At 52.2% G+C, this 25,161-nt stretch overlaps 2 protein-coding genes across 2 annotated transcripts in view; one reads left to right on the top strand and one right to left on the bottom strand.

Moving 5' to 3' along the window:
* The window catches only part of TMEM11 (transmembrane protein 11), a 377,196-nt gene that overhangs the window by 315,777 nt on the left and 36,258 nt on the right, over nt 1–25,161 (top strand). The gene's annotated exons all lie outside the window — the stretch shown is intronic.
* TNFRSF13B (TNF receptor superfamily member 13B) overlaps nt 23,158–25,161 on the bottom strand; it is a 159,624-nt gene continuing 157,620 nt past the window's right edge. The window contains exon 5 of the mRNA XM_065732860.1: nt 23,158–23,170. The gene's annotated coding sequence lies outside the window, so the exon portion shown is untranslated. The remainder of the gene's footprint in view (nt 23,171–25,161) is intronic.

Below are 25,161 nucleotides of genomic sequence, written 5' to 3'. Positions count from 1 at the left end.
CCAGTGGGAGATGCACGGCAGCCCCCAGCTGGAATATTTGCTGTATTTGCCTTTGTGCTTGGTTGCCCACAAGACCCAAGCCACTTCCCATTCTTCATCTCACCCTACATTTTGGGATCACCAATACCTCCTCCTCATCTCTTGGGCATTATGCCCCCCCACCCCACTGCCCAGGTCCTGTTGCTCCATGGACATGCCCAATGGACATCCACGTTTCCCATTCCTGTCTCTCCCTCTCTCCAACACCCCCAGGTTCAGACATGAGACCAGACTTTGCCACACTGCCTCTTTTCCCTTTTCCACCCTGCCTCACCCTAACCTCACCCTACTGCTTACACCAACCCTACAAACACTGGATTTGAACCAACACTTTGAAAATGCCAGGATGGGAAGTGATGCTCTTGCAGTAGTGCACCCAGACCCCAGTGTTGCTCAGTAAACAGCATTCCCACCCTACTGTTCTCCACACCTTCAGCAATAAATACAATTCATCTGGCCTTGAAATTGGCTTCAGGGTGGTGGGCAAGGCATCACCCTTGGGGTAGGCTGTGGGTTGCCCACATCCTGGAATGGTGCTGCAGCATCATCTGGGGCAGGATGTTTCTCCAGGAAGAAAGCCATCAGGACATGCTTTGAATGTAGGGACAACGGGAACCGCATGCACCTTTGGGGTCTGCAGTCCTTGGGGTCAGCTTGGAAGGGGACAAGTACCCTGCACCGTGGGGCTGGGATACAGCCAGGCCAGCTTCACAGCCATTGAAGAAAGATTTGAAAGGTGAAGGGATGCAGCGTCCCCCAGCGGAGTGCCTGTAGTCCCCTCCTCCCTGGAAGCCCCTTCCCACAACACCGGATTGCTGGCACCACGGCTGCGCAAGGAGATGAGCAGCGAGTCAGCACAGAGCCATTAGGGCTAATTTAATCAAGACGGATGGGCCGGTTGGAGGGCTGCCGCCCATAAATCCCGTGCTTGCACTGCATTAGTGTCAGGGCTCCTGGAGGAGGAGGTGAAGGGGGGAGTGGAGCTGTGAAACATGCTAAGTCACTCGTCCTGCTGATAGCACGGGGTCACAGGGCAGGGCTGGGATCCTGGGGTACCCAGCACATGCTGGAGAGGACCTCAGTCTGCTGGATCCATCCCAGATCCAGGCTGGTACCTTCAAGTGACATTGTGCCAGTGCACTGAGGGGCTGCAGGACACCCACGCGGGGTGCCAGCCCTGCTCCCTCCCCACCCCAATTAAACGCAACCATTGCCCATGCTGTTAACATGCTCTGAGCATGTGTGGGCACCCAGCAAGGGAGCTGACCTGCTGCAGAAGACTTATGTAATAAGGGTGGGGGCTTACTGGGGGTGCCAGCCAGAGAGAGCAGCTGTGGACATCATGGATGGATGCTCACACCTAACCTCCATGTGCAGAGCACCCAGGGGCTGTCATTAATGCCCTGTCCCATGAAGAGCCATGCAGCAGATAAACCGTTCCTACCCCACAATGTTGAGCACAGCAGAAAGACATCGATCCTTCTGCCAGCTGACAAAACGAGGTGCTGCTCACAGCCAGCCAAACTCTGCAGATTTTGCTAATGAAACGTTGGTCCGTCCACTTTCCAGCTGGATTCATCCCCCGCTTCAGTGCCAGCACCAAAGGCAGCACTGGCATCCCCAGGGTAGGCTGTCCCTGTGCTGTGGGCTCAGGCTCTGCAAACCAGGCACTGGAGTCTGCTGCCACCCTCTGCATCCCTAAACCTGCCATGGGATCACACTACACCCCCCCAGGAGACCCCAGTTGATCACAGCACTCCAACACAAGCCCTTCTGTGTGTTCAGCTTACTTTGACCCACCAGAACTTGTTTCAGGGTCCCTGTAAAGAGGCCCAGGCCACATCTATGGGACAAGTGCTTGAGGAGACTCCAGAGAGGTGGGAGCCTGCTCCTCACTTGCAGCTGTATAGCAGGAAAAGAGCCAATCTGGGGGAAAGCATCCCTCCTCGGCATGCCACCACTCTGAGATCTGGACAGGGACCATGTCACGCTGCAATACTGCCCAGCAAATACAGGACGAAGCAAGAGGCTTATCTGCAGCTACTGTGACCTGCTGTGGATAGGGGGGAGGATTTGGGGCAGCAGCTGTGATCTCCCAGACCTCATGCAAAAGCTCATGCCCTGAACCAGTGGGGATAAGCACATCTCTGTGCCATGGGATGCCCCAAAAATTGAAGCCCTCCATCCTCTCAGTGCTCTGTACCACCATCACTCAGCTCCCTTTTGCTCACCCACAGCACAGATTATTTTAGGACAGGGAGGAGCAAAGAGCTGAGGTGACCAACGGATGCTCATTGCAGAGCAAGGACTGGGCACCCCAGGGAGCTGGCAGCCAAAAAGTAACCAACAAAACCAACCCAAAATCTTTCCCAAAGGGCTCACTGCAGCTGCTTCCTTACATAAACGGCCTCAGGACAGCACCCCATGGACTACCAGCTGCTGCGAGGACAAAATCCACCCTGTCCTGAGCAGACGTCACCTAATCAGCACGTTGGCTTCCACCCAACGCGGTCTTGGGACACACAGTAAGCATTTTATATAACCACCTCTGGATGGGGTCGGATCCAGTTCAGCCCCGTGATGTCCTCCTGCATGGGGACGCACAAAGGGTTGGGCGGCAAAGCTGCTTTCCCTGCATGGACCCACTGCACGGCCACAGGACCTCCTGGTGACCCATCTCCACTGGTCTGCTGAAGGAGATAACTGAGGGTGTGGAGAAGAGCCACACCTCCCCAGTGGCGAAAAAAAAGATGAAAGAGGGTCATAATGACAAGTGCCTTCCATCCCCTACTTATTTGTCCTCCAGGACTTGATAGCTGGGTGGGATCTGGAGGTAGAGCCTACAGAGCCAAGCAGTGGTCAAGCACACAACGGGACCTTCCCCTCTCTTTTCTTCCATTCTGAATGCTGGAGAATAAAAGACAAAGCAGCAGAACGCTTCCTGGAGCCTGAGCCCCAGGCAGTGCCCTGGGTGAGCAGAAGTGGCTGTTTCCTACAGCGCATCCATCTCCCCCCCCCCATGATGAAGGAGAACTGTGGGTTTGTTTGTCAGGGAGCAAACTGTGCCTCTCCCTGGGGATCTTCCACCACTGCTCCATTAAAGAAAAAGAGGAAACTGCATTTTAAAAACCCAGTGCTTAACAAGACAGCTGCAGGGAGGCTACTTGACTGATTGAGTTTTTACCTGGTCCTTACAGACAAGCCAAAGTACTTAACATAGAAATGAGGTTTAGTCACAGCAAGGTGTTTGGGATTAGAGTTGGCTGAAGAAACTCTGATGGAACTACGTTCCTCCAGAATATGCACTCCTGCCAGAGCTGAAATGCTTTGTGAGATTGAATAGGTTTAGCCAGAAGTTCATTTTCTAAAGAGAACCAGGGAGCAGGAAAATATGTTGAATGAAAAAGTGTGCTTTTTCTTTCAAGACAGATCATTGCGTGCGTTGGCTATTCTGAAGTCGAGCATTACCCTGACAAGAACCTAGAGAATTTGTTTTGTCTCTCACGAAAAATTTACTCAAACTCAGCAATTCCCTGCTCCCTGCTGGTAGCTCTGAAGACATTTATATCTTTGCAAGAGATGCTTGCTGTGGACTGCAATGCCAAAGATACTTGATAAAAATGAGCTATCAAAGCCCACCTGAGAAAGCGTTGGGAGACAAGGGCAGCCCAGCAGGACTCAAGCAGCAAAATTGCAAACAGAACAATGATGAACCACTCTAAGGCAAGCCCATAGCAGTTAGCAATTGTTCCTCAGCCAGCAGCTCCTCTGCCAAAGTTGGACATCATTCCCATTGGATAAACCATTGTCTGAGTCCTGGAAAATGCCAAATGTTTCCCACTTCTGACCCAGGAACATCAACGTTGGGTTTCACCAGGAGCTGTGATCCCACTTGGGTCAGACCCATGGTGGGCTTCAGTTTGAGCACTGAAATGGGGATGAGGATGGTCTGGGGCTCCGCCTCTGAGACAGCACTCGGAGGTCAGGGGAAGGCTTTGGGGAGCAGCAGCCTCCTGTCAGCCCAGCTGGGTGGATCCAGGAGGCTGAAACCCAATCATCCTTAAGTTCTCTTCCAGCCCAAACCATTCCATGATTTTGCACAGCCCCATATCACACAGATACAGAATCAGGTTGGTTCCTCCCACATCAATATCCGCTCACTGCTGCAGGAAACCATGGAAGGTTTGTGCAAGCAGATCTGGGGTGCCTATGAGCTGTCCCTGTAAGCCCAGCTGTGTGCCTGGCCATCCAAACGAAACAGTGCTGTGAGGTTTTTTTTATTCTGTTTGTTTGTTTTGTTTCACCTCTCCTTTGCTTTGGGATGAGAAGACCTTTATGAATGACTTCCACTTAATCTCATTGCCAAGCGGACATCGCTGCGTTCTGCTATCACATCATGCTCTGAAGACAGATAGAGTTTTCTGTCCGAGCAGAAAAGAACATTGTTTGTAGAACAGAGTGAGCAACACATGAAAAAAGAGAGAGGGAGGGGAAAAAAAATATATCAGTGATGTTTGTTGGAAGAAGAAAAAGTGGCTCGTTTGTTCAGATGAGGATTCTCAGCACGTATGAGCTCTGCTCAGAACAAAAGAAGTTGCTTGTTCCCTGCCGTGTTTGCAGGAAGAGACCTGTAAATATTCAGAAATATTCAGGGCTGTAGAGCAGATTGTCTACCTGAGCATCCCAGCACCCCTACAGTGACAGATGGGGTACAGCCCTCACACAGCCCCATGGCCCCAATCTCTTCATATTCAGTAGGAAACAGGTGGCATGCTCAACAAGAAATCACCACAGCACCAAAATTCCTTTGGGCAGAAGTTTGGTGAGAAATACGGCTCTGTCTGACCTTGCCAGTACTCTAAGGGGTGTGGGTCAAACACTTCCATTGCCAAGTCACTGATCCCCCGCAAGCAACATTTCAATATTTGTATTGCTCATACTTATTCCCTTCTGAAGCTGCAGGGGGAAAAGAAATAGCTGTCTGGATGGATGGGCTGGTAATTCCTGCCAAAACACAGCGCTGGATACAACTGCTGGGGGATGGATGGCTGTGACTGCAGGGAGGAGCTGCTCCACCAGCTGCAGTTGTGGATTCACAGCTTTTCCCACTTTCCTGACATAACATCCAGCATCTGAGCACAGTCTGGTGCATGCAGCCACGTGTATGCTCCTGAGGCATCCTTCAGAGCTCCCGTCAGCTTCCAGGAACTCGGAGCAGAGCACTTGTTTGCTTGCCGGGGCTGCAGCTCTGGTGGGGAGAGAATGGGCAAAGCACATCGCCGCTCCCTGGGGAGTTCAAAGACACACGGTGTAATTACCCGTGATGGAATCTGGCTCACATAGAAAGCGCTACAGCAGCAGTTGAGGCCTCAGGGGTCACACAGGGACAGGCAGGAGGAAAGAGGGGCCCTCAGTCATCGGATCCAGACCCAGCCATCAGCGGCAGCCACATCGCGTAATCCAATTCGGAAATCTGTCATGGAAATCTTAAAATGAGCTCCGTTCGCTGCCCTCCCACCTCCAGCATCCGCTGCTCCTGAGCTGCCCCCTCCTGACAGCACGAGGATGCTCTGCTCCGGGCAGATCCACCCCAGATGGGTCATGCTCGCCCCATATTTTGGGGCATGCAGAGGTCCACGTAGACATGCATGGTCTCAGGGCTGGCTCCGTGACAGCATCTCTAGAGGGGAGCAAAACCAGAGGAAAAACTGCAGCATAGAGCACAGCGTTGTCAGGCTGGAATTAAAAGGGCAATTACTTTATAATCTCCTGGGTACAGGGATGGTCTTCACTTGTTCAAACAGGGCTTAATGAGACAAGGTCCTGGCCCAGAGTAGAGATGCTTCTGCAGACCAGAGAGCAAATATATTTGGATGAAGACAGCGGTTGCATCACTGAAAATGCAGCGGGCTGAATTCTGCCCATATAGCTACCCCTGTAAGCCCCAGCCAGAGGATTTTCTGGATTACACATGCACATTCCTTCCCCTGCCACTTCATTACATGATGCACCATAGCCCTTCCCCAGTGTAGTCTGGGGAACTCACCTCAGGGACACCACAGTAAGCCAACAGCCCTGGGACCCTCCCATAAAAGAGGTAGCCTGGGGACAGAAACATGTATTTGTTTGTCTTTCCTCTTTCACTTCCTTGTATTTACAACACTAGCAACCCCTGAGGTTTTTCACAAATCCCTTGGGTTGCACCAGACTGGGACAGGACAGGGCTCCATTTGCTGGAGCATCTTTTGGAAATGCTTCCACTCTCAGCTTCACATTTACAGACAGGAAGAAAACTCTAAGTTCTTCTTCCTTCTCAGGCTGAAAATCTGCTCTTTGGACACCTGATAGAGGGGGAAGTCTAGGGTTCAGAAGGATGGAAGAGGCTATGCAATGCTCATACCCCTAATCTAGAAGGGATTCCTCTGCTCCATCTGGCTGCTGCTATGGGGAACATCCCACTGACAGAGCTGTATGTGCAGCCACAAAACCCAACCCATGGAGATGGCAGAGCACACTTGCATCCTGGGCCAGGCTGATTGCTCAGGACACAAAGGCTCATTGCTGTCCCATGAGATGGCTATCACGTCAGAGTTCATCATCCCAACCCAGAGCCATTAGTTTCAAAACAGGGAGAAGAGCTTAAATGCTTGAACACGTTAGCTCAGCCCTTCAGGGATCTCCTGATGTGCCAGAGCATCTAATCTCTGCAAATCACTTTTATTCTGCTTTGCTCTGGGTTTTCCTTTTTAATCAACTTAATCTTTATTCATGAGGTGTGTTGCTGCTGTGTGACAGGAACGCCCAGATCTTGAGCATCAGGGAGCAGAAATTAAGGAAAACTTGGTGCTTGTTCCAGCCAGGGCTTAAGGTCTGGAGCAATTATCCAGACAGGGGCAGGACCCAGCACTCCCCATCTGCCATTGGGTGCCATGAGAATGTGGGAAGGGGACCAAGAGATGCACCCCCAGGACTAGAGTGCTTTGATCAGCACATCTCTCTGCTATATTTAATCCCTGAGGTCCCTGGCTCACCTCACCTTGCTGAAGGAACATTTTTAAAAGAAAAAAAAATTGGAAACAAAAATAATAAATGAAAGGGATTAAAGAGATGAGTGTCAACAATGAGAATGAAGAATAAATGAAGAGCTACTAAGATTTCAAGGGGAGAAGTGGAGCAGGGGGATCCTTGCTCCCAGAGTGACAGACACCAGGGCCCTGCTATCTGCCCTGCATGGAATCAATCCATTTCTCCCTCATCCATCCCTGCTTACAACAGATTTTGTGACTCAACCCCAAAAAAGGACCTGGGCAAAGCCGGACAGGGTGGAGCACAGTGTGACACCCCAGTTGGCTGGGAAATGCCATTCCATTCTGGGAAGACTGCAGCAACTTCTGCATATGCTTCTCAGGAAGCAGAGCCATCATTTAGGGGTTTCCAAGAGGGGCTGCCTAAGCGTGATCCTCTTCCTGAACATCAGCCCCAAAGCACCCCAGTGTGCACCATGGGGCTCAGCAGCCCACTGTGTCCCTGCTTGCATCCTCCCAGGATCAGTTTTCCCCTCCCAGCCATCATCCAGAGGTACTGATAGGCATGTAATGCTTTTAATGAGCTGTAATTAATTAATTAGTCTGTTAGCAGAGGGGTTTTACATTTTTTGGCAAATGAATTTTATAGCTAGAGGCTCTTCCCAAGCACAGCCACAGCAAATAAGCCCCATCCCTCTACTGAGCACATTCACTCTCTGCCCAGCAAATTCATCCCCCACTGCCTCCATCGGACACGGTTTGTTCCACAGGGGGAGAACCCTGGTGAAAGCCACAGATGTTCCCCAGATCGCAGACAACCCAGTTACCAATGTAAATTCAGAGGGTTCACAGACATCACCATCAGCCGCTTGAGGACATCGACCCCCTCTGGCAAATTTCACAAGAAAAACACAGCCCAGGCAGAGAGCACAAGATAGCAGGGCTCTCCTCGGTCCCTGCAGGGGGAAATTCCCTGAAGTACCCAGGCTGTAACTAAAGCAGGCTGGGGGCCAAAGCGACAGCTGAGCTTCACTGAGCAGCCCCAGGATGCTCGGAGCCATGCACAGTGCCTGAGCCTCTCCCAGCCCAGCATCTCCATTACCATGCTGGTTAATAATTGAAGCACCAGTGTGGAGGCATTAAAGTTTCAAGGCTGACAGGTTAGGAGCAAGGCAGCGGGCTCAGGGAGCAGTGCTACTAATTAACCCTGCACAGTGCATCCCCATAGATAAACCCTTTCTGCACCACAGATGTTACATTCCCAGAGCTGCTTTGCACAAGCATCCATCCCTCACCACAATGGATGCTCATTCAATATTAACTATCTCTCAAAACCAGAACAGAGGGGATTTTCTCCTCATAAAGAGCGGCTTCCTATAGAGCACCTGGCACTGGGTTACGAGTTACCTTTGCTGGACTGGGAGGCTGAACAGGAGGGCTATTCTGCAGGAGCAGATGGAGCCGATGCTGCCTGGGAGCCAGCCCAGCACGGTGACAGACTGCCCCACGCTGCCTCCCCCACAGCACCACACCAGGACCCCGCACAGGAGCAGCACCCGAGGGGCTGAGCACTGGCACGACCCACCCCACTGCTGATATTACCTATTGCAGCCCTCCTCTAACATCTATCCTCCCCTTGTTTCTTTCCCCTATTTATAACCCGCCCATCCCACACGCTGGGCAGCAGAGTGTCTCTGTTCTCATTAGCCTCAACTGGGCAGAGCTCACCATCTCCCCCAAGTGCTCTCAGCAATTAAGCTAATTGCATCCCGCTGGGTAGCTGATGCTGCTTCCCTGATGCTGCAGGCTTTGGGTTTCTTTGCAGCGTAAGGGACGTGAGGCTGAGTGCAGGATGGGCTAAAACCCATTTAGACACATTTTTGCTCCTAGCTCCTTCTCAGATGCAGCAGCAGAATGGGCTCCATAGAGAGGAGCAGCAGCAATCGGGGTTTGGTAAAGCCCCCAACCTCGTGCCACCTCCTGCCTGGGGCTGAGCGAGGGGTTGGACTCAATGATCCCTCCAACTCTGGTTCACTGAAGCTGTGCTGAAGCAGGAGGGAGCTGCAGCACACCTTGGGCAGCCCGAAACCTCTAAAACAACGCACGAGCACTGAACTCCTGCAGAAAAGTCGTGATTTTCCACGCAGCCATTTGAATTCCCTTCGGTTGCTGCATCTCCAGCAAAAGCACGGCACAGTTTGCGTCAGGGCGGGCAGACGGCGGGGCTGTCTGAGCAGAGCTGTGGTCAGGGTTTGGAGCACGATGGCTCAGCGATTAATCCTCCCCCACGACACCGCCTGGGCTCGGGCACAAGGGAGCATTACCTTGATTAAAAACGAAGCGTTAATGCAGCGCTTGGTGCCCAGCAGAGCAGATCCCTGGGGTCGCATCCAGCTCCCCGTGGGCACCAGGTGCCCAGGCCACCACTGAGCACAGTGGGGTGATGCTGTTGGGGACCGTCTCTCCTTGCTGGGCAGCCAGCAGGCATTTCCCTCATTAATCCAGCATTCGCTCCGTGGAGGATACTCTTGCCCTTTCAAAGCATCTCCTCCTTTGTCACCTGCCTTTTCAGGCACTGCAGACACACAAAAGCTGTTCTACTCTGTGCGGTGCCTGGGAGCACACTCGTGCCCCTGCAGCTGAGCTAACGATGCCATCGGTCACCTCTGCTTCTTGCCCAGGTGCTCGTCCCACTTCTTCCCAGCCTTGTTTCAGCATTTTAATCTTACAAAAAGAAAAAAGAAAAAAAAAAAAAGAAGAAAAAAAAAAGAGTACTGGATGAGTTCGTTTGCTTGTTTGTTTGTTTTCCCATGATGTTATTATAAATGTGGTGTCCAGACTGTTCCCTCTGCTTGGCCCCATTGGGCCCAGTCCTGCTCCCTTCGGGACCACTCCCATGTCCCTCTCCCCCCCGGTGCTGTTCCTGCACCTGATCTTGTTTGCTTAATACCAGCTATTTTATTTCCTCTCTGCAAAACTGCCAAGGTCCTTTCCCAGCACAGCAAACACTCAGAATTGTACTACTCCTGGGGGAGAACTGAGCCTTAGGGGGGTGCACAGCCCCCACCCCACACACCCAGCCCCGTTCCTGGTGTCAGGATGACAAAGGCGAGCTGAGCTGGTGGGAGCAGGCACAGCACCCAGCAGCTCCCATAATTAATGGCACTGCAAGCACTTCCCTGCTGGGCCATGAATAAAACATCTCTTCTGAGGACCCAAACTTTGAAAAATCTTCTTTTGCTTTTTGCCCTGTTAATTATATTTGATGGAATGCTGTGCTTTTATTATTTTCTCCTTCTGCTTAAGCGGGAATGAAAGCTGTTTTGGGGTCTTGATTTCCTACAGGGATGGTATGACCACCAGGGAGGCTCCCCTTGACCTGCTCCCCCCCACCCTTGCGGTGTCACACCCCACAGGCTGTGGGACACCTTGATTAGTGATCATATTTTAGGGCATTTCTGGGTCATTCATCATCCCAGACCAGGAGAACAGCCTCTTCAGACCCCCTCCATCCTGCAAACACTTCTCCTAACCTCCTCTGTCTGCAGTGAGAAGGAAGGGGCTGACGTAAACTGCACAGCTTGGGCACTTGGGATGAGTTCTTGGCCCATGGGTCAACAGCACCCTGTGGCTTCTGCTGGGCAAGCAGTTCCCAAGCCATTGGCATGGGGAGCCAAAGCAATTTCTGAGCAGAAGAGAGCTGCTGCATGCACGTATCCAAGGCTCTGAGCATCTCTCTGGATAAAGGTGAAATTCCACTCCCAGCTCAGCTGGCTCTCATCCAGACAAGTTGCATTAGCAGAGCTTTGCCAGGCCAGGATCAGACCCAAATTCAAGCCCTGCCACTGCATAAATATCTCAACCACCCAAAATGCTGCTGTATGGCCATGCTTGGTGCCAGCCAGCGAGGGAGGATGGACACTGCCTCACTGCTAGCACCACAGCATGGTCCTCTTGGGGATGGCAACGGCCACACGTTGTGTTCCCCAGTATTTCTGTGAGCTCCTTGGGCAATGATGGGCAGTACAGGCTCCATAGCCCTGACCAAGGGGATGGCTGCCACTGTGTCTTTGTGGGATATCAGGGAGAAATGGTCATTTCCTGCCCAAACAACAAGCACTTTGCTTCTCACCAGTTCCTCTGCCAGGCAATTTTCTCTCTCTGCTGAAAGCACTAGGCTGCATCCAGCTCCAGCTCCAGCCTCCCCCCAACCCCAGGCTGCAGACTGTGATCTGCATGCCCAGCCCAGATGGGGCTGAAGTCCTAATGAAGGTCCCCGAATTACTCAGCTATCAGTGAGGTCTGTAACCCTTAAAACATGAGCAAAAGTGCTAGAAGTGCTCTCAGTGGGATGAGCTGGCACCTTAGCCGCTAGGAAATGCAGTTGCATGAGCAGAGCATGCTTTACTTGGTGTTTAAGCTGTTGGCCTGCAAAGGAAAGAGACTTCCAGCAGCACTAGTATAGAGCTAATAAAGGAAATCCACTCCACCAAGGTGGAGAGGGAGTAAGGAGAGGAAAATGAATGAGTAATCTAAACACAGCCACTAACAATCCCCCGGTGCTCTTCAATAAAGCAGAGATTAAGAGGAGGATTTGCAGCCACGCTGCAGCTGGGCTCAGCTCTGCCATGGGGCTGAACAGCTCCACCACAACCTGCGCTCCTGGTTTCCTGGCTGGGAAGCAGGGGCATCCTTGATTCCCTGTTAAAAGCTTAATTTGGTGATGGCTGCAAAGCACACCAGAGATTTGATGCTGTTGGGTCCTAGTGCTGCAGATCTGCCCCAGTCCCACTGCGTCACACTGGGGGTTGTGGGGGTTCTGGTGCCCACAGCCTCATGCCTTCCACTACTAAAAACAGCTTCATGCCTTCCTGCATGCTCAAAGCACCTCCTGTCATCTCCTGGGGTGAAAGCAGCCTTCCCACAGTGGTACCAGGAGGCAGAAGCCTTCCCGAGCCCTCCAGGCGCATCCCCAGTACAAATAATGAAGAGGAATTTGCACTGGCCAACAAAGATGTAACCGGAGCAATCCCAGCGGGAGCATATTTCTGTAAGCGGGGGCTACATGAGAAAGGGCAGGAAACCTGACACGTCACAAATCACTCTCCTGCCACTCGCTGTAGTCTAGAAATGCTCTATTAAAAATAACGCCGGGCTCGGCTGCCGGCAGCACAGCAGAACCCAGGCCAGGGCCGAGGGCAGCTCAGGTTCAGGGCTGACTGCCAGGTGGATGGAAAAGGCTCTGAGGTTTACAGCTGATAAGCACAGCACTGCTCTGCTGTGGTTTATAAACACGGAGCTGCCCGTGACATCCATCACCCACGGAGCACACGTGGTGGGGGGGAGATGCTGTCCTGGAGAGCTCGGTTGGGCTGGAGAGAGGGGAATGGGCTCAGGATGCCGTGAGGTCAGAGCGCTGGAAAATGTCAGCTAACAGCAATGTGGCTGAGAAATGAGGTTCTGGGGAAAGGGGAACTCTTTGTCAATGCAGCACACAGCAAGCACGTAAGCAGAGGGAGGGCAAAAATATTCAAGGTTGTTGGAGCACTTCTGTGCTTCTAAAAGACATGTGTTTCTTGGGAAGCACAGGTGCCTGTTTGCTTTGACATTTTCCAGGTGAGACCTTTGCCACGTTTTAGCATTTTCCTTTTTCAAACACGGCTGCTCTGGCTGTGGAGGAGAGAAACTCCTGGAGAGGAACGGGAGCCTCCCTTCTTCCCCACCTCCATTGAGGTCCCACTGTCACCAGAGCCATTTTGCCACATCAGAACCAAAGCCCATGGACCTCCCGGCCCCGGGTTGGGATGTGCCAGGTGTCCCTTGGCTGTGGAACAAGCAAGGTGCCCCCAGCCCAGCACCCTGCTGCACAGCACACCTCAGCTTGTTCAAATAAAGCCCCATCTGCATGGATTATTTACAGGAGGATGTTTGCTCTGCTGCAGAAGCTGATTTGGTCATGAAAGTTTAAACAGGACAGAGAAGGGACACCAAGCAGGGTGTCCTGGAGACGGGACATGGCCCCATGGATCCCTCCCAGAGTCAGATCCCCATAGCAGCACCCCTCAGTCTGAGCTCCCCAATGTGAGCCTCTCATTGACATTGACACAGAGGTTGGGATCCACAGAGAGCTGTCAGCCCTGAGACAACCTGCCCTGCAGGTTTGAGGAGATGCAAGGCAATTTGCCCATACACAGAGCAAAAATCTCTGCTGGCCACTGAAAGTCAGGGCAGTCCCATCAGAAATAGCCCTATATGTGCTGTGAACAGCATCAGAGATGGGCACAGCTGAGTTGTATGTGAGCTGGGGAGGGAGCAGAGTGGGGGAAACTCTCCATAGCAATGCTTGCCCCAAGGCAGGTACCTTGTTGCTCAGCCAAGAAATAAAATCCCCACTCAGGGTTAGAGCCAGGAAACCTCCCCACGTCCCTACAGACACCAAGATAACCCCCAGGCCATTTTTCCTTCCCTGCTGGAGGCAGATGTGGAGCCCAGCCCTGGAGGAAAACAGCTTGATAAAACTCCTCCCAGCCCTCCCAGGTCCCACAGCAGATTGTCTGTTGTCCCCTGTAATCTCATAATGTGTTCCTGTCCCCTTGGCAGGACATGGGCTGCTGGGGGTCACTCTTTGGAATGCCCATACACCCCTTTTTGGCAGACAAAGGACCTTCTTCCACCACCAAGGCCGATCAAGCATGGCCACAGGCTCACCCACCCCGCTCAAACTCACTCACACCAACACATGCTCACCCAGCTCCTCCTTTCTCCACCCTCTGGAGACAGACCCTGGAGCTCTCCTCTTGCTCCCACTCCCAAAGCACCGCTGGAGAAGATCTCACCTCACTGTTCTCCAACCACCACTCGTCCTCACCTCCCGTGGGTGAGGCTGAGGAGCAGGGTTAGCAGCTCAGTGCTCTCTCAGGGGTGAGATGAAGAGCAGAGAAAGGGTTGGCAAAGTGGGAGAACCTGCATTCAAGCTTGCTCAACTGCTGGTTAGTGGCTCCATGGCACCACCTTCCACTGAGCACCTGGACAGACATGTTCTGAGTAAGGCAAAGCTGTCAGTGGGGAGGGAGTGGAGGGAGGCTCTCCTTCTCTAGAGAGAACAACCCAAACCTGCCTGTCCCAGTGATGGCAGATCTGCTGGGTGACAAGGAGAAGCCACCCAGGCCTGCCCCACCACAGAGCTCCTCTGTGCCCATGGCCAGCTCTCACAGCTGGGTGCAAGATGGAGACACTGTGCTTTGGGATGTTGACACCCTCCACAACCTGCCTCCCTGGAGAGCCTGAAGCAGGAGGCTCCTTTCTCGGACAGCAGAAGGTTACTCAGATGGAAAGCATCCACATGTGTGTCATGAAACCAGAGCATGCTTCCTCCTGCTACCACCTGCACTGCGAGCTGGGTGGAGCGGCCAGTGCAGGCCGTGGGGCTCTGTCACACTTCTGGTGGCCAAGGGCACCTTTATATCACACTGGGTGACACTACCACATCCCTCATGGCATGGCCATGGGGTGGAGGAGGTCCCATGAACACGGCAAGAGCCATCGCATCCCCAAGGGGTGTGCAGGACGCCTGCAGAAGGATGTTTAGGATCGCTGAGAGTAACATGGGCCACCCCATTATTGTAATGATGTTTCCTCCAAATTTTCTCCCACAATAAGAGTTTTGGGCAGCCCAAGTGATTGTCCTTCAGGATTTTCTTCCTACCATACATGCCATAAACACATGGATGTTCAGCTCAAGGAAAGGGCTGGCAAGAAGAGCAGGCAGAAGATAACAGTGTTGAGTCCAGGTTCCTCCTCCACCTACTGGAATCTTTGGACTCCTGAGCCCCAGCAGTGACCCCAAGTACATCTACTCCCTCTACATCTCAGCAATGGTGCTTTTGGGGGCCTTCACCCAACCCAAAGGGCTTGGGACACAGAAGGGGGGGCTCATGTGGGCAGGTCAGTGCAGCATGAGGTGGCAGCCCCCATTAGCTGTACCTTCCTGCATACACCTGGGATATTAAGTGGGGAAGTGCTGGTTTTGCAAGGAGCTCTGACACTGTGGGAGAAGCGAAACCATGGCTGGGAGAGCTGCAGTTCAGATCGAGCCAGGAAGCATTTCTTGCCAGCCACGAGTGGAGGAAGGAAAGGAGGAGGACCAGGTGAGCCAGGGATGGAGCACCATCTGCTGCCTGTCTCTGTGGGACACTGGCCAGATTGTGCAGCCCTGGAGCAAAGTCCTCTCATTTGCACACACGTGGTACTGTCTGGTGAATCCTAAGGGCTGTGGAATTGGGATGAAAGTCCCCACAGGACCTCATAGCGTGGATGGGAAGCCCATGAATCATGAGTATCAGCTGGGTTGGAGGTGACAGAGAACATCACTGTTATCTGCAGCCAAAACATGGAGTGAGGCAGGAAGACCCTGGCCATAGGATGCATTGCCAGCAGACCATGTACTAGGCTCTCATTTCCTGGCTCCTCATCCTTGATTCCCAAGCTGGATCTTTCCCCTGCCTTAGAGCTGGGTTCCTGGTGTGTTGGATGTGCCCCTCCAGCTCCATCCAACAGCTCGTTGCATTCTTTAATCTCATATCTCATATCTCATGGATATTTCCTTCTTGAAGACTTGGCTTCTTCACATTTGCCAGCCAGACTCCATCTCAAAGGCCTTCTTCCCATCTCATCCTCCAGCCTCCTCCACGCTGAAGCATTTGGGGTTTACTCTGTCCAATGCTGAAGGAGCAGCTGGGAGCACAGCGTGAACATGGTGAGGCCAGCAGCACGGCTTGCCAAGAGATCGGAGGGGAAAAAGGTTGCTTAGGAGGAGCTGGCATTTGCAATCTGGTTCACTTTGTGCCTCCCTCCTGACCACATGGTACCCTCAGCCAAATGTCATTAGAGGTCTGTCCACACACTGATCACCTCACTTGCCTTCAAAGCTGGAGTGAGATCCCTCTTGGAGAGCTGTGGTTGGTACAGCTACACCAACACCTCCAGCAGTTATTTGGGAATTAGTTGGCCAGAGGTGGCTAATGGACTCAGAGTAGAGTTTGGGTTGAGAAGTGGAGAGCAAGAGGGAGATTTTAGTTGCCACCAGATAATTCTCACCTGCAGAAAGGCAAGGAGTTGGCTGATGGGAGGGAAATTGTAACCCGGAATCAAACCAATCTCTATCCTCAGCCCACAGTCTTCAGCATTTGGTCTGGCTCCAATGCTGAGTGTCTGCATGGTTTGGAGAGGCCTTATGTCCCTCTCATCCAGCAGTGAACAGAAGTGAGCACTGCAGTGTGGTGCAGCTGCAGGAAAACAAACAGCTTCACCTGGGACAGCCAGCGGTGGGAGATGAGAAGTGACTATATTACAGAAAGTCCCTTTGCAGCAAAACTGCCAGGTGCTAACAGACTTTTTAATTTAGCAGAGAAAGGCATATCGCTGCCAAGCATCTGGAAACGGAACCCAGAGAAAATCCAATTAAAAATCAGGTGGTACTGCAATTGGAACAAGCTATGAAGTGATGGATTATTCATTTCAGGATGTCTTGAAGCCTAGAGAAGGGGGAATCTACTGGATCTTTCCAGCACTGTACCTGCTGTGATGTATACTCCTACTCAGGCTCTGGGAGCAAGCTGACTTCATGGCTAAGGCATGGCCAGGAGGTTGCCCAGTGCAAGCTTCCTACCCATCAGAGGAGAACAACCCACAAGTCCCTCAAGGTGAGTTGCACTGCCTCATGCTCAGAGGCATTAATAACCCAGAACTAGCAGCCAACTCCATGGAAACCAACTGGTAGTCAGTGACAAGTTCTCCTGTTGCTATAGGAACTAGGCCCAAACAAATAAAAATTACCTATAATTTTTCCTCCCCAAAGTTCTCCCACATCACATTTCCATAGCAACTAATTAGCTCATTAGTGATCTGAACCACACCAGTGGACTGGCAGCAGTGCCCCTCTGCCTCTCGCCAAGAAGCCCTTAGGACAGCGTGTGCCAGCTTCGAGGGAAAGTCTTGAGCAGAAGGAGCTGTTGTCTCAGGCCAGATTTCTGCATGCCTTCCCTGTGACACCTCCGGCACAAATGGCACTTGAAGCCTTCTATCTTCAGTAGTCACCTCTCACTCCAGTTTCTCAACCTCACTCTTTCCTTTCCAGAGTCCCCAGGTTTCCTTCAGTCCCGGCTCTGGGCTGTGTGGAGCCTTGGCAGCATTGTCCCGCCTTTCTGGCCACCACTCTCAGGTCTCTTGGCTTACTGCCGGCTTCTGCAATGTCTTCTTTGGCAGTGTCCATGCAGGGGTTCTCTCCTCTCATTTCCTCTCCAATCTCACGAGCACATCCCTCAAGCCAATGCTCACCTGCACGTGGCCAAGCCAACATCAACCCACTCCAGTCTGAAGGAGCCACTGATCCCATTTCCACCTTAATGAACAAGGAAAGATCACAGCGTTGCAGAGTTGGGGCCATCAGCGTGCATTAGAGCCCTCTCTGGATTGAAAGACACCCAAGGTACAACACAAGACCAATGGGCACATTGCATTGTGCCAGCTGAGCTGGGCAGCTCCAGGTCACAGGAGATGGTGATGGTAGAACAACCAGGTGCTACAAGATGCTTGGGAAGAAAATGCTAAGCAAAAAAAAAAGTAGAAGACCACAGTGGTAGAATTGCTGTTGACAGGTATTGGTGTAATTAACATGAGCAAGTGCATTCCAGGAGATTAGTTATATTAAAGCACAATTGCATGCCCACAGAGAGGAGGTGGCACCCTCAATTAGTGTCAGAAACTGGAAAGCAAAGACCAGCTCTGATTGCCTCCACCGTGGTAGAAATCTGCTGAAACCTGGAATCCCCCAACTGCAGCCGCACGGAAACAGGGCTCAGGGCTCCTCGGTTGTGTTTCCAATGATTTGAATATTTTGACACTTCTCAAGGAGTAAGCTGTGAAAAGGTATGAAAGGGAAAAGGAAACAATCAGCAATAAAAGGCAAGCAGCTGAAAGCCTGTGAAAATAGCAACACTGAGCCTCAGTCCAGAGCCTTAAATACAAAATGAGATTAAGAGAAAAAAAAAGAAAAAAAGAAGTCAGATGAATTCAAGAGAGAACTTCCCCTTTTTTTATTCCCTGTGACAACTTGGCTGCTCAGGAGTTGGGGACGTAGCTAAAATTCTTTTCTGAGGCTTTGGGTAGGGTTGGTTATGCTGAATGTTCCTCCCTAACCCTTCGCATCAGTCATTGACGAGTCAGTGTAAACAAGAGATCTGAGTGTTGGTTTCATCAAAGGAAAGAAGAATCACTCTAATTTCTGTGGGTCGGATATCACCTGATCATAGAATCATTCAACTATAGAGTCATTAAGGTCAGAAAAGCCCTCCCACATCACCAAGCCCAACCCCAGTCCACCCCACCACTGACCATGTTCCTCAGTGCCACATCTCCATGGTTCCGTAACGCCTCCACGGATAGCGACTCTGTCACTTTCCTAATAATCAACCTGAAGAGATGTGGCACTGAGGGACATGGTTTGTTGTCATGGTGGGAATGGGTTGGGGCTGAACTTGAGGATCTCGGGGGTCTTTTCCAGCCTTAATGGATCTGTGATTCTAAGGTGTATACCAAGAGGCACCAAAGTGAGGACACAAGGCCAACTCACTCCCACCTCCCCCAGCCCTACCTCTTGTCATCCACGGAGACGTGATTATTGACAAGACCTCTGACACCATCAGATGTGATCAAAGCCACAACTCAATTAGCTTTGACTGGACTGAAAGGTGAGGGTTTGGAGGAGGATGGCTCAGAGGGACAGTGGGGTAGGCTCCATGGCACAGTCACCCACAGGTGATGGAGATGGATGGGGCCAGGCACTGCCAGCAGATCACACCCCACCTCATGGAGGATCCCAGGTGGGGTAACGCGAGCCCAGCCTGCCATGGGATGCTTTTAATTCTTTCTCATCTTCTGAAATCAAATAAAAATCTGAAGGAGAAACTTTGTCATCCAAGCAACGGTGGAGAAAAAACACATGCCTGGAGATGAAAGGGAATCGTAGATGGGTATTTCATCTCCTGCTCTGGTAATGAACGTGAAAGCAAAACAAAAAAAAAAAAAAAAAAAGAAAGAAAGAAGCAAACAAAAATTCCCAGACGTGGTTAATGAGCTTTGCATTTCAATGCAGCACGGATGTGACCACTCTGGCTGCTGATGCCGGGCAGCTGGCAACTGCTGGGTCACAGGGAATAGCAGCAGTGTTTACCAAATAGCACACACGTTTTGAGAAGAAGTTTGTTAAATATTTTAGTGCATCCAGTCTCTTCTTCCCCATCCATCGACGGACTTATAAAATGCTTTGCATATTTATTTTAGCATGCACTAGATTTATTTAAAAATAGCATCACCAGTACTGGAAACAGCCCACTTGCTTTTCATCTAGATCTTTGCATTGAATCAGTGAATCCAAAATTAAATGAGGTTAGGTGAACTAAATCTATACAAGGACCTATTTGCTGGTCAATACAGAATTGGATGCCTGGGACTTCTTCACCATGTGAAATATGAGGAATCATGAGAGAGATATTGCTTTTGTTATTACATTTAAAAAAATCAGATTTAATCTCCACACATAAATATATATATGTGTATATTTGTTGAAGAGATGTTTTGCCCTAAATAATTTATGCTGGTTGTATAGTACCCAGAAGAGAGAAGTTTCCCTTCTTCCACTCCAAATGAGATGGAAAAAGACCTCAGACATTTTTGTTGGATTCAGTTTCATCAGTGCACGGAGCTGAAACTCCACCTGGATCTGAGAGTTCGGCTCCTCCAGCACAAAGAAGAGCACAGCGTGCTGCCCTGGGAGGGAGAGGGGCTTCAGCACATCTGGGGCCAAACCCACAGCCCTGCAGGGAGCACCACGCCTTGAGGTCTGAGGGACAGTGATGGGGACCGAGGAGCCAGTGTCCATCAGAGGGAGGGAAGAAGCCAACCCAGCATGGCCACCATGGTGTGCCCCAGGACTGGGCAGCAGGCATTTGGGAAGAAAGGTGTTCAGACTGTTAGCCCACCTTGGAGCCAACATCTGGGGCTTGCCTAGGGAATGGTGCCATGCCCTTTCCCACCAGCACACTGCAAGAACTGATCCATCAAGTGCTGTACCTGTTTTGCTTTGAATAAATCTGCATATCAGACACTTCTATGAATGAAAAATGCATGCGCCGGTAAATCAGAGGTGAAATAATACATCAGTTGTCAGCACTATTTTATTTTTTTCCCCACGAGTTTCATTAAAAAAGACACATCTTCCGATAAAGGTAACAGCGAGGGTGGTCCTCAGCCAACATTGCTTCACTAAGGGGTCCGTGGGGTCCCCTGTCCTTCTTTTGGGGGATCTACCTGGGAGCTGAGCTGGACAGGTGACAGCAGAGTTCCTCCCCGCGCTGTCCCCATCCCATCCCCACACTGCCAGCATTTGGGTAAGCAGCAACACACACACACACGAGCATGCAGCAAAGAGGCAACAGCTGCTTCTCACTGGCCCAGATTGGGATTTTAATTAAGGAGAAGATTTGGGGGAATAAAGGGGAAAATCATTCTGAAAGCTTTAATTAAAGAAGCTCAGGGCGAGGCAGGGTGATGGGAAGGGATGCATCCTGATGTGGCTGGGGAGGGTGAGCTCAGACCCCACTGGGATGCTCAGTGCTGAGGGGATGGGGCAGCCCCTGTGCACCCCACAGACTGAGCTGCCACAGACCCCCAGCGAAACCCAAAGGCAGAGTGAGTGTGAGCTCCCACCAGGTTAATGATACATCAAAACCCAGATCCCTATTGATTTGGTTCTGACCTATGGCAAAGTGCAGCTGGGTGCCCAATGTGACGGGTGCGGGGTTTTGCTGAAGCTTTGGTTCCATTGCCCAGAGCAGCAGTGGGGCTGGGGTGGGTGCTATGCCCAGAATAGGAGCACTCATTGCAGTAGGGGTTAATGCTGGTCCAACAAAATCCCCCAGAGAAGCAGAAACGATCAATAATGAGTGTGAAATGCCAATGCCGGGTTGGCTGGAAGCGGGGCTTGTGAATGCTGCAAGGAGGAAGCGCTGCTTGGTGAGTTATCTTCGTTGTGTTTTGTTTGGAAGTGCGTGTTTCTGCTCACAGCAGGGCTTGCAGCATGCTGTTCCTCAGCAGAAGCACTACTCCGAGCTCGGTCGGCAGTAATGTGCCTCTAACCCACACTTCTGCTCTGCTTCAATAGAAAGGTGTGAGAGGAGCGTGGCTGAACCCAGTCCCTGCCACGAAGTGTGGCCACTGGTGTCAGGAACTCAGCTGCATGGACTACTACCCCACAAAATGTGTTTCCAAAGGACAAGAGCCCGCTTTCATTGGATGCTACAGCCAAAGGAGTGGGATTCAAACCCCGTCCTGACATCCAGAACTGGGGTTGCATCCTCGCATGTGTGAGATGCAGCCGCGTCCCCAGGGCTGATGGTTCTTCATCACCAGTAAATGGGGTCTGTGGGAGAAAAGTGCTACATCTGACCCTTAGAAGCCACCAGCACAACATCATCTCCTGCTTCCTCCAGGCTCCCCAGACCTCAGATGCACACATAAAAAGCTAGTGGGCTCCAGGAGCCAAATAAAGCCAGGGAGAAGATTCTGGTGCCACTGTTTTAAAGCCATTTTCCTTTTTCCTGGCACATTTGCCATTGCACAGCTCCGGCTCATTCCTCAGCTCTGGGGCCATGCAGGACCTGTTGTGGGCTGGGATGCTGTGTGGGGGTTTTGCTGGGGGCCAGTGCAACCCAGGGAATTCCAGACCTACTACATCACTCCTCTGAGCATTGCACACCTCAAACCCAGGCTGCAGCTTTTATCTCAAGCAGTCATGTACAAAATCTCATTCTGCATAAGAAGAAAGGAGCTCTGGAGGTGATATCATCATCCCCGAGCCGGGAGTCACACTGAGCAAAGCAAAGCTGCTATCGAGGTAACTGCTTTGGTTTCATCAAGGTTCCCACCTCCTCCACCCCAGAGCAGCTCCAAGATGCAAATCAAGTACAAAAGCCACCTGGGCTCCTTCGCAGCCCTCTGCCCACATGCCTGGAAGGCAGCAGCCAGTGCCAGCACCACATGGTGCATGCAGAAAGGTTAATGCATTTGCAATGGGCCCGGGGCACTGTGTGGGGCTGGGCAGCCCTGAACAAAGCTGGAGGGTCCTGTGTGGGAGGTGAGCTCTGTGGGGACCCCAGCACCTCCCTGATGTGCTTGCTTCAATCCTCGATATTTTCAGGCTTTGCACTGTGCTCCTCCTGCAGCCCCCATATTTCCCCCACCTCTGCCAAAGCAGCAAAAATGTGGAGCCAAGAGGAGGGCTGCACAGGCTGGGCGGGGTAGGAGCTTCTACCCAACTTCTTATGCTTTGATTTGGGGTCCTGTGCACAGAGGTTTCCCAGCACCCCAAAATGGGGATTTGCCATTGGCCCCGCTGCAAGTCCCATGGGTGGGCAGCAGAATGCAGCTCCAGAAAGAGCCACAGCTCCAGGCTTTGGGCCCATTGCCCGTGCGTGGGCTGGGCTTGCAAACCAGATGGAGAGAAGGGGCTTGGAGGTGTTTCACCCAAGACAGTGGTGAAAATAGTGCAAAACTTGTAAACTCGGATATATATAAGGCCAACTATTGGGGGGGTGTATATATGGCCAATTACCAGGGAGAATACCTGGATGTCTATGGTTAAACTGGAGCTCCGCTCACCCCAAAACAAAGCACCCACCTTCTGCACACAGGGTGCCACTGGGAGATGCATCCTGGGCCATTCCTCCCCTACGGGCTGCACCAGGCACCCCAGGGGCGAGCTGAGATGGTTTCAGGGCTTCTCAGCTGCCTGGCTGGGGTGAGGAGAGTAATCCATATTGCTGAGGTCTCATTGGTATTCTGCAGTTTCAGCTCATTAGCACTTAGGTGCTACCAGAGCGGGAGCATTGGAAGTTTCTGGGCTGAGACAGCTATTAGGGGAGGATGGAATGCATCTTGCTTGACCCAGTGCCCTGTGCGAGCTCGCTGATTTACGCTATCGATCTTGAAGGAGCCCACGTGCTGCCTGAACCAAAAAAACCCAACCCTGCCCTAGATACAGCCCCAGCCACCTTCAGGAAAAATAAAAAGGAAAGAAAAAACAAGCAAAATAAATAACATAGAGAGCTCCCTGCAATCAGCTCTCCAGAAGCGTCGCCAGCTCCAGCTCCCAGTATGACCACTGTGGGCTGATGGGGGGACTGGGTGCCTGGCACAGCCAGCTTAGCATAGAGCAGGGCCAGGTGGTGCCATGTCCCCTGTCCTGGGCTGGCTGAGGTGTGATGAGCTGCACTGTCTCTGCTACGAGGGCCTGTCCTGCTTTGGGCACTGCCTGCTTGCACCCCACCGTGTGCCCACAGGGAAGCAAGCAGGCAGAAATAACCTCTTTGTGCTCATATTTGAGACAAACGGGGGGGGGGGAAGGGGGCTGGGAAACGGAAAAAAAAGAAAAAGGAAAAAAAAAACCTCTTCTCCTAATAGGGGAACTCAATGTGATGAATTTTCTGCTTCTGCTCAAGTTCTCTCCTCGGAGGCACTGATACATGTTTAATGGGTCTCAATGCAGCCATTAAGCTGCTAATTGAAACGAGGAGCCCTCAAGCTCAGCGCTCAGCCACCCCCTCAACCCGACCCCACTCCTCATGCCGGACCAACTCCTGGGGGCTTCTCACCCCCCCCCATGCATCCCCACTCCCAGCGCATCCCTACTCGTGTCCCCCTGCTCCTGCCACGGGAGGGCTCACAGGGAAAAAATGGGATGGGATGGGATTGGGGGGTGGGGTGGGGTGGAGCCCCCCCTGTTCTCCCCGTCCCACAGCTGGGGGGTGAAGGAGCCACGGCCCCACAGCGCTGCCCGCTGCCTCCCCCTCGCGGCGGCCCTGGGACGGTGACCCCATGCCTGTGCTGGCGGCACAGCCCCACAGCTCCTGCCCCACATGGGGGGACGCAGCGCCCCGATAGTCGGGGAGAGCGCTCGACCCACTGCACCCCCCCCTCTCATCCCGGTTCGGGGTGATGCTCCCGGGGGGGTCTTGCAGCCCGCAGCTTGAGGTACCCCAAAAATGCAAGCGATATAAAGCATCCGAGTCACCATCCCATAGGGGGTCCTGGCTGTCACCCACCCTGCCCAGGAGAGAGAACACGACACGAGGATGCTCCAACAAATGAAGAGGGGACACGGGTGCTTTGGGGTGAGTTTTATTGAAAACAAGGGGGGGATTCATGGGTACAGACTGTACTCAGTACATGGCTGGAGGGGCTCTGGGGTGCATCAGAGTCACTCAGGTTGGAGAAGACCTCTCAGATCCACAAGCCAACCCCAACCCACCCCCACTATGACACCAAACCATGTCTCGGTACATCTCTGAGGTTCTGACTCCACCACCTCCCCAGGCAGCAGTTCCAACACATCACCACTCTTTCAGGTAGGACATTTTTCCCAATGTTCTCTCCCACCCTAAGGCCAAGCTGGTGGGCACCAGGTCTGCCATCCCCGTGCATGGCAGGAGGGCACAAGCAGCAGGACCCAGCCCAGCAGCAAAGCTCCAACCATGGGTCCCAAACCCCCTCACCATGCTATCACACAGTACACGAAAGGGCAGGTGCTACCCTTCCCCAAAACTAAGTCTGGACTTTCTCCAGGAGGAGAAAAGCAAGGAGAAAGAGGAAAAACAAAAGCTCACGATTGAATCAAAAGGAATCCAAAGCAACCAACTTTGGAAAAACCTACAAGTGCACATCTCAGCTGCAAAGCTGTCCTACCTGGCTGGTGATGTGTGGGTTTAGAGAGCACTGGGTGTTCTGGGGAGTGGGATCGAGGGGTGGATCAGTCACATTACTGTGCATGAGGAGGTGGGGTGGGGGCTAAGGGTCAGCCTGAAGCTGAATGGGGTTTGCCCACACTATGATGTGTCCATCTGTGCTGTTTCCTATGGGCTCATGCACCAAGGGGACAGGGTGAGACTCAAGGGAAAGTCACTGTGTGCTGCCCCAAGCCCTACCCCTGGGAGCTGAACCACATCCCTAGGCACAGCCCAGCCTGGCTCCATCCCAAAGGGTGCAG

Source organism: Cyrtonyx montezumae, unplaced genomic scaffold (assembly GCF_038088225.1).
Source record: "Cyrtonyx montezumae isolate F1298 unplaced genomic scaffold, pur_monq_1.0 scaffold_16, whole genome shotgun sequence".
Lineage (NCBI taxonomy): Eukaryota > Metazoa > Chordata > Aves > Galliformes > Odontophoridae > Cyrtonyx > Cyrtonyx montezumae.
Note: the sequence above shows the minus strand (reverse complement) of the source record. Positions and strands in the feature narration are given on the sequence as shown.